This window comes from Bufo bufo, chromosome 2, assembly GCF_905171765.1.
Source record: "Bufo bufo chromosome 2, aBufBuf1.1, whole genome shotgun sequence".
Classification (NCBI taxonomy): domain Eukaryota; kingdom Metazoa; phylum Chordata; class Amphibia; order Anura; family Bufonidae; genus Bufo; species Bufo bufo.
This window is the reverse complement of record NC_053390.1, coordinates 611,708,850-611,721,565: the sequence shown is the minus strand read 5'-3', so window position 1 is coordinate 611,721,565 and position 12,716 is coordinate 611,708,850.

Below are 12,716 nucleotides of genomic sequence, written 5' to 3'. Positions count from 1 at the left end.
ACAGACAGACATAATTAATACCTAAGCATGGTTGGAGAATCGCACACTTAAAGTATTTCTAGTTATCTATATAACCCAATATTAGCAGTAGTGGTATGTTAAATCATGTCTATAATTTAATTCTTCTGGATATCTAGTTTTCCAAACAAAAATCCAGTACGCCTTTTATTCTAGTAATCTTATTTTTCTGTCACCACCCCTATCATTTAGACTTATTCTTTCAATTTACATACAGCTGAAACTATTTATAATATTTTAGTGATGTTGTATAAAATGTTTGGCGGACAAGGAAGGTTTAACTATGTTTTCTAGTGATGTCAGGCAAATGTTTCTGCATCCTCACTTTTAAAGGACAAGTTGTACAGCCCACATACTGGACATTGCAAGTTATTAAATAAACTACGTATGTAGTGTTGCAACTGATGTAAGACTAAGGCCTCATGCACACGACCGTTGTTGCGGTCCGCAAAAGATGCGGACAGCACTCCGTGTGCTGTCCGCATCCGTTGCTCCGTTCCGTGGCCCCGCCTAAAAAATATAGCATGTCCTATTCTTGTCCATTTTGCGGACAAGAATAGGCATTTCTACAATGGGCCGCCCGTTCCTTTCCGCAAATTGCGGAAGGCACACGGGCGGCTTCAGATTTTTGCGGACGGCAAAAAATGGAACGGTCGTGTGCATGAGGCTTATATCTTATAAGATTCCCCTGTGGTACAAGATTTACAAAGATGTGCCACTTCCAAAAACCTGCATGTTTCGCAGATATTATGTCCACACTTGTGGGAACCATTCACACTAAGCCAACTATGTGCAGTTTTTTATGTAAAAAAAACTAGGTCAAAGAAACTATTGTAATAAAAAAATTAAACTAAAAAGAGATGTGGAGGACTATACGACTAACACAGTATACAGCTGATACAAACAAAAAAAATGGATCATCTACACCCAAGTCCATTCTGAAAAAATATAACTAAGTCAAGAGTAAAAAACCAAAGCACATGTCAGCTTTAGTTCCAGCTTTAGATGGAGATCTTTCAGACCCAGCTTCTGAAATATCAATAAACGGAGCAAGTGGTAGTCAGACAACTCCCTCTCAGGCAGAAAACGTAACAGGACATCGGGGAGAAAGCCCAGAAATAGAAAATCAGTATCCAGAGACATCAACTGGAAGTGGAGAATCTGTTGACGTGTTTTGTCAGTTGATCAACTGAGTGTACTATCCAAGGGATTTTGCTTTGCACCTAGTTCTAGCTTTTAATTTATTTGATGTTATAGTGGATTTGAATAAGTTTTGTAGAGCACTAACTATTAAAAGGCATTTGGTTCAGGAAAATAATCAAAATGATGATATGGCAAATGACTCAGCAACTTAGGCCTCCTGCACATGACTGTATCAATTTTTTGGGTCCGCAAATCGCGGATCTGCAAAACAAGGATACTGCCTGTGTTCGTTCCGCATTTTGTGGATCGTACGTCCTGCACTCTGTTAGAAACGCCTATTCTTGTCCACAACATGGACAAGAATAGGACTTGTTCTATCTTTTTTGCAGGGCCGCGGAAATGTGTGCTCTCCGCATCTTTTGCGGCCCCATTGAAATGAATGGGTTCCGCATCCAATCCACAAAAGATTATGTGCATGAGCCTTTACAGAGCTGAATATATTTTCGCGCGTATATGTGAGCAAATCGCTCTTGGAGAAGGGGCACAAAATAATGCCCATTGTTTTCGCAATGAGGTTGTGTTGGCTAATTTGTAGGACCTAAAAAGTCAGACAAAATAAATAGTGTAAAAATTTTTCATAAAAAAATCCCTATTTTTAGCCAATTCAGTCATGGAAAGACACTTTTCATATTTTTCAGGATAATATAGAATGTGATCTAAGGCGAACAAAAAAATAAATAAACGAATAAATAAAAGTAATCTTGCTTGGTCTGAACACAAGGCAATAATAGAACTGCAAAATAATAGTTACTTGGTAATACGACAAGCAGACAAAGGGGGCAATGTAGCTGTTCTGGATGTGGGACTTTATAAAATGTTAAATGAACAGCATCTTGCTGATACTTACACATATGAAAAACTTGCATATAATCCCACAAACAGTTTTAAAAGCATACTGCAGAAATTAGTTGACAGCGCTGAGAGACTGGGAGTTTTGACTGCTAAAGTGGAGCATTTAATACCTAAGCATCGAGTCACATTGGTCTTCCAGCGCTTTGACAGATAGTCTACTGCAGCCACCAATCAGTGATAAGATCTCATGGTTGAAAGCAAAGACATTGAAGATAAATCCATGTTGATGTTTTGAAATAAAGTATTGAAGATTTTATTGCCCAGAACTCCAACAATCTCTGGTTGTTATTTTGTTATTTTTGACTATGTTGTATGATTGCAGATTTAAAATTTTGTCTGTTAATTACTGAAATTCACAAATGACCACAACATGTGTTGTAGAAAATTGTTAATGAATAACTAGGAAGAGATTAAAGGAGTTATCCTGTGACTAATGTAAAAAATAAAAATTAGACATCATATAGTACATAACAATATCTTTCTAACAAAGCTAGAACCAGCCCTGTACCTCACATGGATCCAGAGATCTCCACATTCATGCTCTGTTAGATTTATATGAAGCTGACAGCTTAAGGGGAGGGTCTTTTCTGCTACAGCTAAGGGGGCGTGTCTCAGCTCTCCCTATCACAACTCAGGAGGCAGTTGAAGGATGAAACTGAGCATGTGCGGCCATCTCAGTGAGCAGGACAAAGAAATAAGAATAGGAACAAACAACAGGTGGCACTATAGAAATATATTTCATTGAATAACTCAGTGGCAATGATAACTTTTTAATTACATGCAATTACGAAAGTATTCAGATCCAGGTACTGTTTTGAAAACAGAAGAATATTTTTCGTGGGACAACCCCGTTAAGTAGATAACCAAATAATACTTAATTGAATAACATAGTAGACTGGGTTAGACCTAAACACAAATAGAGCACATACATAAAAGTAATTTGATCATGGGAACTAAGATGAAAATCCCAAAAAAAACATACTGGTACTTGTGGTTAATTTGAAATTTATTTTGAAATTTATATTATGAGTGCCTATGCGTAAAATTACTCATAAGTGATGGCAATCTATGCACAGTGCTGCTTAATAGGTTGGAGGTTTATGAGTAAATAATAATAATTCATAAGTAGAATAATAAAATATTAAATTTTGTCCAGATTAGATTCCAGCATGTTATCAAAGGGGATCTCATTATAATGAAATATCTACCTTAAAAGGGAACTATAATAGAGAAAATCTTTGGAACAGAATATTTACAACAAATATAGCTAGTGATCTTGCATAACAAGCTAATATGTCTGGAATGACTTATTTACTTAGAAAAAGTGAATAAAAATGACTTTACTGATTGTGATGAAGTGTTTGCTTGTTTTTTCCTAAAAATCATGGGAGAATTTATGAAGCTCTGCTTTCCATAATTCTGACCTAAAAAAAGTCTCAAAATAGGACTTTCCATCTTTTTGAGCTTATTTAGGTTAAAAAATGTGACATTTTGTATTTTTACACCAGTCAAGGTTTGTAAAGCAGACAGGAAAGGGTGTGTGGTTAGGTAGGTTAATTATAGAGTTGAGCGGACACCTGGATGTTCGGGTTCGGCAGGTTCGGCCGAACTTGAAAAAAAAGTTCGGGTTCGGGACCCGAACTTGACCCCGAACCCGAACCCCATTGAAGTCAATTGGGACCCGAACATTTGGCCACTAAAATGCCTCTAAAATAGCCCTGGAAAGAGCTAGAGGGCTGCAAAAGGCAGCAAAATGTGCTTAAGAACATGGCAAATGCTCTGCAAACAAATGTGGATAGGGAAATGAATTTAAAAAACATAAAAGACCTTGAAAAAATAAAAATTAGGAATGATGTAGGAGGAAGAGGTTGAGGAGGCGGTGAATGGGTGGATGTGGCCGTGTAGGCTCACGTGGCGGTCTAGATGGAAGCGGCAGCGAAGGAGGAATAGGTAGCCAACACAGATGTGTGTTATTTTGCATTTTTACATAAGGGTATCCCCCAAAATATTGGGACATATAAAATAAAATAAAAACGGAATAAGTGCACTTGAGTACATGGATGGATGATTGAGGCTGTTAGAACTGTCTATTCTGCACAAGGTACAGACAAGTCTTGTGGGATCCAGGCCTGGTTCATTTTAATGAACGTGAGCTTGTCCACGTTGGCTGTGGACAGGCGGCTGCGTCTGTCTGTAATGACGCCTCCTGCCGTGCTAAATACACGTTCAGAGAGTACACTGGCTGCAGGGCAGGCCAGCACCTCGAAGGCATACAGGGCAAGCTCTGGCCATGTGGACAATTTGGAGACCCAGAAGTTGAATGGGGCAGAACCATCAGTCAGTACGTGTAGTCGTGTGCACAGGTACTGTTCCACCATGTTTTTCAAATGCTGCCTCCTGCTAACATGCTCCATATCAGCAGTTGGGGCCGGTTGTTGCGGCGAGGTGACAAAGCTTTTCAACATGTCGGCCATGCTAACCCTACCTTCTGAGGTGCTGCCGCTGACACAGCTGCGTTGGCGACCTCTTCCTCCTCCCCTGCCTTCGCCTTGTGCTTCAATAATGAAACGAAGGAGAAAACAAAACGAGCGGCACTCACCGATTGTAGACAGGTAACTTTATTCCATGGCAGGAGGGGGGTGCTTCCACTTGTCCCCCGGCGTCAGTCGGGAATGCTCTCAGGAGCGCGTCTACCAGCGTGCGCCTGTAGTCGCGCATCTTCCGATCACGCTCCAGTGAGGGAATTAAGGACGGCACATTGTCTTTGTAACGGGGATCCAGCAGCTTGGCCACCCAGTAGTCAGCACACATTAAAATGTGGGCAACTCTGCTGTCGTTGCACAGGCACTGCAGCATGTAGTCGCTCATGTGTGCCAGGCTGCCCAAAAGGTAAGGACAAGCTGTCCTCTGTGGGAGGCGTATCGTCTGCGTCCTCCGTATCCCCCCAGCCACGCACCAGTGATGGGCCCGAGCTGCGTTAGATGCCACCCCGCTGTGAACATGCTTCATCCCCATCCTCCTCCTTATCCTCCTCCTTCTCCTCCTCCAGTAGTGGGCCCTGGCTGGCCAAATTTGTACCTGGCCTTTGCTGTTGCAAAAATCCTCTTTCTGAGCCACTTCTAAAAGACTGGCCTGAAAGTGTTAGAGATGACCCCTCTTCCTCCTCCTCGTCCTGGGCCACATGCTCTTCCATCATCGCCCTAAGTGTTTTCTCAAGGAGACATAGAAGTGGTATTGTAACGCTGATAACGGCGTCATCGCCACTGGCCATGTTGGTGGAGTACTCGAAACAGCGCAACAGGGCACACAGGACTCGCATGCAGGCCCAGTCATTGGTGGTGAAGTGGTGCTGTTCCGCAGTGCGACTCACCCGTGCGTGCTGCAGCTGAAACTCCACTATGGCCTGCTGCTGCTCGCACAGTCTCTGAAGCATGTGCAAGGTGGAGTTCCACCTTGTGGGCACGTCGCATATGAGGCGGTGAGCGGGAAGGCCGAAGTTACGCTGTAGAGCAGACAGCCGAGCGGCGGCAGGATGAGAACGCCGGAAGCGCGCACAGACAGCCCGCACTTTATGCAGCAGCTCTGACATGTCGGGGTAGTTGTGAATAAATTTCTGCACCACCAAATTCAGCACATGCGCCAGGCAAGGGATGTGCGTCAAACCGGCTAGTCCCAGAGCTGCAACGAGATTTCACCCATTATCGCACACCACCAGGCCGGGCTTGAGGCTCACTGGCAGCAACCACTCGTCGGTCTGTTGTTCTATACCCCGCCACAACTCCTGCGCGGTGTGGGACCTGTCCCCCAAACACATCAGTTTCAGAACGCCTGCTGACGTTTACCCCTGGCTGTGCTGAAGTTGGTGGTGAAGGTCTGTGGCTGACCGGATGAGGAGGTGGTAGAAGAGGAGGAGGAAGCCGAGTAGGAACAGGAGGCAACAGGAGGCAAAGAATGATGCCCTGCGATCCTTGGCGGCGGAAAGACGTGCGCCAAACAGCTCTCCGCCTGGGGCCCAGCCGCCACTGCATTTACCCAGTGTGCAGTTAGAGAGATATAGCGTCCCTGGCCGTGCTTACTGGTCCACGTATCTGTGGTTAGGTGGACCCTGCCACAGATGGTGTTGCGCAGTGCACACTTAATTTTATCCGATACTTGGTTGTGCAGGGAGGGCACGGCTCTCCTGGAGAAGTAGTGGCGGCTGGGAACGACGTACTGTGGGACAGCAAGCGACATGAGCTGTTTGAAGCTGTCCGTCTCCACCAGCCTGAATGACAGCATTTCAAAGGCCAGTAGTTTAGAAATGCTGGCATTCAGGGCCAGGGATCGAGGGTGGCTAGGTGGGAATTTACGCTTTCTCTCAAAGGTTTGTGAGATGGAGAGCTGAACGCTTCTGTGTGACATGGTGGAGATGCTTGGTGACGGAGGTGGTGTTGTTGGTGGCACATCCTCTGTTTGCTGGGCGGCAGGTGCCAACGTTCCTCCAGAGGCGTAGGAAGAGGCCGAGGCAGCAGCAGAAGAGGAAGCAGGAGGAGCCGGAGCCCTTTCTTGGTTTTGAAGGTGCTTACTCCACTGCAGCCCGTGTCTCGCATGTAGATGCCTGGTCATGCAGGTTGTGCTAAGGTTCAGAACGTTAATGCCTCGCTTCAGGCTCTGATGGCACAGCGTGCAAACCACTCGGGTCTTGTCGTCAGCACATTGTGTGAAGAAGTGCCATGCCAGGGAACTCCTTGAAGCTGCCTTTGGTGTGCTCGGTCCCTGGTGACGGTGGCCAGTAGCAGGCGAACTGTTTTGGCGATGGCTGCTCTTCTTTTGCACCCTGCTCCCTCTTTTGCTACACTGTTGGCTCGGTCTCACCGCTGCCTCTTCCTCCGAACTCTGAAAGTCAGTGGCACGACCTTCATTCCATGTGGGGTCTAGGACCTCATCGTCCCCTGCATCGTCTTCCACCCAGTCTTCCTCCCTGACCTCCTTTTTGGTCTGCACACTGCAGAAAGACGCAGCAGTTGGCACCTGTGTTTCGTCATTATCAGAGACGTGCTGAGGTGGTATTCCCATGTCCTCATCAGGAAACATAAGTGGTTGTGTGTCAGTGCATTCTATGTCTTCCACCCCTGGGGAAGGGCTAGGTGGATGCCCTTGGGAAACCCTGCCAGCAGAGTCTTCAAACAGCATAAGAGACTGCTGCATGACTTGAGGCTCAGACAGGTTCCCCGATATGCACGGGGGTGATGTGACAGACGGATGGGCATGGGTTTCAGGCGCCACCTGTGCGCTTTCTGCAGAAGACTGGGTGGGAGATAATGTGAACGTGCTGGATCCACTGTCGGCCACCCAATTGACTAGCGCCTGTACTTGCTCAGGCCTTACCATCCTTAGAACGGCATTAGACCTGACCAAATATCGCTGTAGCATCTGGCGGCTACTGGGACCTGAGGTAGTAGGTTCAGTAGGACGTGTAGCTGTGGCAGAACGGCCACGTCCTCTCCCTGCATCAGAGGCTCCACCAACACCACCACCACGACCATGACCGCATCCCTTATTACTTGTTTGCCTCATAGTTAGCGTTCGCCAAGCAAAGTAGAAAGTGGTTAAGTCTGTTAAAAATAATTAACCGCCAATAAAAACCCTGATGTAGGGTATTGCATTCAATTTAAAAAAACAAAACTCTATATGACAGCGGTATTTGTGGCCTAAATTTCACAGTAAGTTATGCACGTCTAATCCCAGATGTGCAGTATATCAGAGGGTTTTTTAACCCCAGTAAACAAAAAGCCGTATTTGTGGCCTAAATGTGACACTCACTTATGCACGTCTAATCCTAGATGTGCACTATATGAAACAGATGTTTTTTTTAACCCCAGTATGAGAAAGCCGTATTTGTGGCCTAAATTTCACAGTCACTTATGCACATCTAATCCCAGATGTGCAGTATATCAGAGGGTTTTTCACCCCAGTAAGCAAAAACCTGTATTTCTGGCCTAAATGTGACACTCAATTATGCACGTCTAATCCTAGATGTGCACTATATGAAACAGATGTGTTTTTTTTCACCCCAGTAAGCAAAAAGCTGTATTTGTCGCCTAAATGTGACACTCACTTATGCACGTCTAATTCTAGATGTGCACTATATGAAACAGTGTTTTTTTTTTCACCCCAGTAAGCAAAAAGCTGTATTTCTGGCCTAAATGTGACACTCACTTATGCACGTCTAATCCTAGATGTGCACTATATGAAACAGATGGTTTTTTTTCACCCCAGTAAGCAAAAAGCTGTATTTCTGGCCTAAATGTGACACTCACTTATGCACGTTTAATCCTAGATGTGCACTATATGAAACAGATGGGGTTTTTTTCACCCCAGTAAGCAAAAAGTTTTATTTATGGCCTAAATGTGACACTTACTTATGCACGTCTAATTCTAGATGTGCACTTTATTAAACAGATGGGGTTTTTTCACCCCAGTAAGCAAAAAGCTGTATTTCTGGCCTAAATGTGACACTCACTTATGCACGTCTAATTCTAGATATGCACTATATGAAACAGATGTTTTTTTTTTCACCCCAGTAAGCAAAAAGCTGTATTTCTGGCTTAAATGTGACACTCACTTATGCATGTCTAATCCTAGATGTGCACTATATGAAACAGATGGGATTTTTTTCACCCCAGTAAGCAAAAAGCCGTATTTCTGGCCTAAATGTGACACTCACTTATGCACGTCTAATCCTAGATGTGCACTATATGAAACAGATGTTTTTTTTCACCCCAGTAAGCAAAAAGCTGTATTTCTGGCCTAAATGTGACACTCACTTATGCACGTCTAATCCTAGATGTGCACTATATGAAACAGATGGTTTTTTTTCACCCCAGTAAGCAAAAAGCTTTATTTCTGGCCTAAATGTGACACTCACTTATGCATGTCTAATTCTAGATGTGCACTATATGAAACAGATGTTTTTTTTTCACCCCAGTAAGCAAAAAGCTGTATTTCTGACCTAAATGTGACACTCACTTATGCACGTCTAATCCTAGATGTGCACTATATGAAACAGATGGGTTTTTTTCACCCCAGTAAGCAAAAAGCTGTATTTCTGGCCTAAATGTGACACTCACTTATGCACGTCTAATGCTAGATGTGCACTATATGAAACAGATGGGGGTTTCTTCACCCCAGTAAGCAAAAAGCTGTACAGTTCGGGTTCGCTCAACTCTAGTTAATTAGTTTTGCTCCAAATTTATCAGCTACAACTTTAAAAAAATTACGACAGAAGTGTTAGACTTAAAGATGCACCAAATTTATAAAACATTGAATAAGATGTGATACATCTGGCCCAAATTCGGCCAGCACAGACTCCTGCATGGAGTCTATACTTTATGGATAGACCGAGGCGGATGCAGACAGCAGAGTTCATCCATGCAGGAACAGTATATGGAACCCTTAAAGCACCAGGTACTTCTAATAGGAAGCTGCTTTTAGGGTGGCATCGGGCTCCCATATCATTGAGGGCGCCCGTGGGCAGCTGCAAAGGTTGCACATATGGTATGTCTGCTCCTGGGATGGATAAATAGTTTACAGATTTCTTGACACACAGATATGAAAATCATGGCCAGTAATTGAATATCAAATTTAGAAAAGACAAATTACCTCCATAATGAAATGTACTATTGCTGCCTATCTACATTAATAAACAACAAATCCCTCTCTCTATTGAAATTTACATCCATTACTCATAAAACACTTTTTTCATAAAAGCTTTAGGATAATAAAAGTAGAATCCGAAGGTTAATTTTAAAAGAGATCATCTTACACGGTTCATCTTCCTTAGATCTAGCTAAATATACTTGTAGACATGTAGAAACAACTCACCGAAACTCCTCAAATCAACACCACCAGGCTAAAGATTCTGCAAAATGAATGCTTTGGCTTAAATCCAATCTCTCCTATCACCACAGGGCAAAAAGTGATTAATTTACAATATATTGTTTCCTATTTTTCTATTACACTTGGAAGCTAGTTACAAGCTTCAAAAGAAAAGTTGCTTAATACTGTGTGTGTGTGTGTGATACCTTTACATATCTTTAGCCAAAAATATATTAGCAACCTACTGTATATCAATAGATAATCTTTCCTTTGCCAAAGCAGCATCCCACCTCTTTAGATTAAACAAAAGGTTATAATTATATGTTATATCCTTGTCTAAATTTTAAGGAAACGGCAACACCTAACTTAAAAATAGGTCAAAAATATTAATTACTGGCAATAATCAGGAAATGTACTAGCAATCAGTAAAAATACTCTGCTAGATCTACTATATCTAGAGGTGACATTCTCGCTGTCGACAAGGGTTATTTACCCCAAGAACGATGAATCTTTGGAGTAGTCATCTCTTTTAGTGGTCAGAGCAGTAACCGTCGAGGGCTTCAAAAAAGACTCAGATAATTTATTTGAACTAAATAAAAACAACACATATGTAAATGTATAGAATTCTTGTCTAAATGTTGATACAGTTTGACCGCAACTTTCTTTCAAGAAAGAAATTTTATTTTTATACAGTGTCAGACTGGAATTCTCAGGGCCTACCATAGAAAATTATTCTAGAGGCCCAATCTTTATATTATCAATAACATTTAATAGGTTTTGAATAAAAGAAATAGTCAATATTGGCAAGTGATTGTCTCCAAAGACAGCCAAATTAGTTTTTTCTCCTAGATCTATGGGGCTCATTATAGTATCAGAGTTTGAACCCACCGGAGGATACTATGGTGGGCCAGACCGACCCTGCTTTTGTGGGCAGATTGGCTTATGCCTTATAATTTTTTTACCTTCCTCTTCTTTTTTTTTTTATAGGAGGAAACTTTCCTCCAGTCATGTCCTCTCCAATGATTTGGTTGAACTTGATTGACATATGTCTTTCTTCAACTGCTTGAAAGAACTCACTCACAATGGTTGAATCAGTTTGAAAAACTCTCAAATTATTTCTTCCTCCTGTGGGGCCCACACTAATGAACATCTATGGTATTTCTTCTGGGTATGCCATAAATGTCCAGATGGGAATACCCCTGTAAGCACTGTATTTGATATAACACTCCTGAAGAGGCTGTTTAATACAGTTAAATCCACCACTTTCTTTTATAGACAAATTGTTTTTGTATAAAAAAAAAACATGTCTTCAACCAATGTAAGGTCAAATTTAGTCAAATTGTCACGTTGTGAGAGAAGGGTGGGGAAGACACAAGTTCAAATAAGTTCAAGAAAACATCTCAAACAGTGTCTTTGACTACAAAATATTGTTTGCTCCTGGCACATTTGTAATATGTTTAGCCAGATGTTCTTGTGTTACTATTGTTGAAAATGTTTGCAGAGAAGCACGCAGAGATCAGTGAACACATGAAAAGCCAGGTGTTCCTTCCTGACCATTCCTGGTAAGTTACATGGCTAAACAACTAATACATCTAATCAATATAAATAAAATATTTAACTTTAAAGTGAATTTGCCAGCTCTAAAATACCTCCAAACTACAGAAAGCAGCGAAAAGGATGTTGATTCTGATTATCTAATTTGTATCTTTATACTTAGTGGTATTCCAATGCTGTGCTCCCACAAACTGGAAGTAAAAAGCATAGAGAGGTCTCATGAGTACATGCAAATAATTGTGCTTCTAATGGTCGCACGACAACTTTTGTGGCCAGGATCGCAGGGGCATCGCAATGTAGCAGTGATTCCATAGAAATGAAAGTTGCAGCACGAGTTGAAATTATGCTACAACTGCGACCGCTGAATCACAAAAAATCCTACTATGTTGGATTTTTTGAGATTCAGGGGTGGCAGTTGTGACACGTGTGATGCATGCTGTGACCCCATTAATTTCTATGGGATCAAGGCTACACTGTGATGCCCCTGTGATCCTGGCCATGACAGCTGTCATACGGTTGTGTAGCTGAACACTAACAGAGAGGACTTGCAGCTAAGAATGAATAGATTCCAATATCCATTTATTAAACTTTGAGCCATAAAAGTGTGTGTGTTTTTTTTTAGGGCCCCCTGCTTTATAATGTCCCCCATGGTTTATATAATGTCCCCATAGAGTCCCACAACCAAAATAAATAAATAAAAAACCTCACCTTATCCATTTGCTCGCTCTGCAGCAGTCTCTTCTCTCTTCACAGAACGAGACCTGTCAAAGGTGTGCAATGACGTCACTGCACGCTCCCACATGGTTACGTCACCACGCAGATCTCAGATCCTGAAGAGACTGCCACTCCACGAGCAAGTGGATGAGGTGAGTTTTTTTTAACCCCTAAATGGCCTGTGTACCCATTTTTAACAGCCGTTAGACGGGTGCACTTCTGTCAATCGGCCGTTAAAAACGGTCCCATTGATTTCAATGAGGTCAGTCCGGCCGTGAAAACAGACAAAAATAGAACATGTCCTATTTTTGGACGGATGCTATTAACTGGCCGTTAAAAGAACGGCCATGTGAATAGCCCCATAGAATTTCACTGGTGCTAAAAATGGCCGTGTGACTGGTGTGTGCATGTAGCCTAAAACTGTAAAAGAAAATTATTTTTACTGTGAAATAGACAAAAAAATGCCAATTACACCAGAATTTTTGGGATTTAGTTTTTATGACATTCACTGTTCGCTA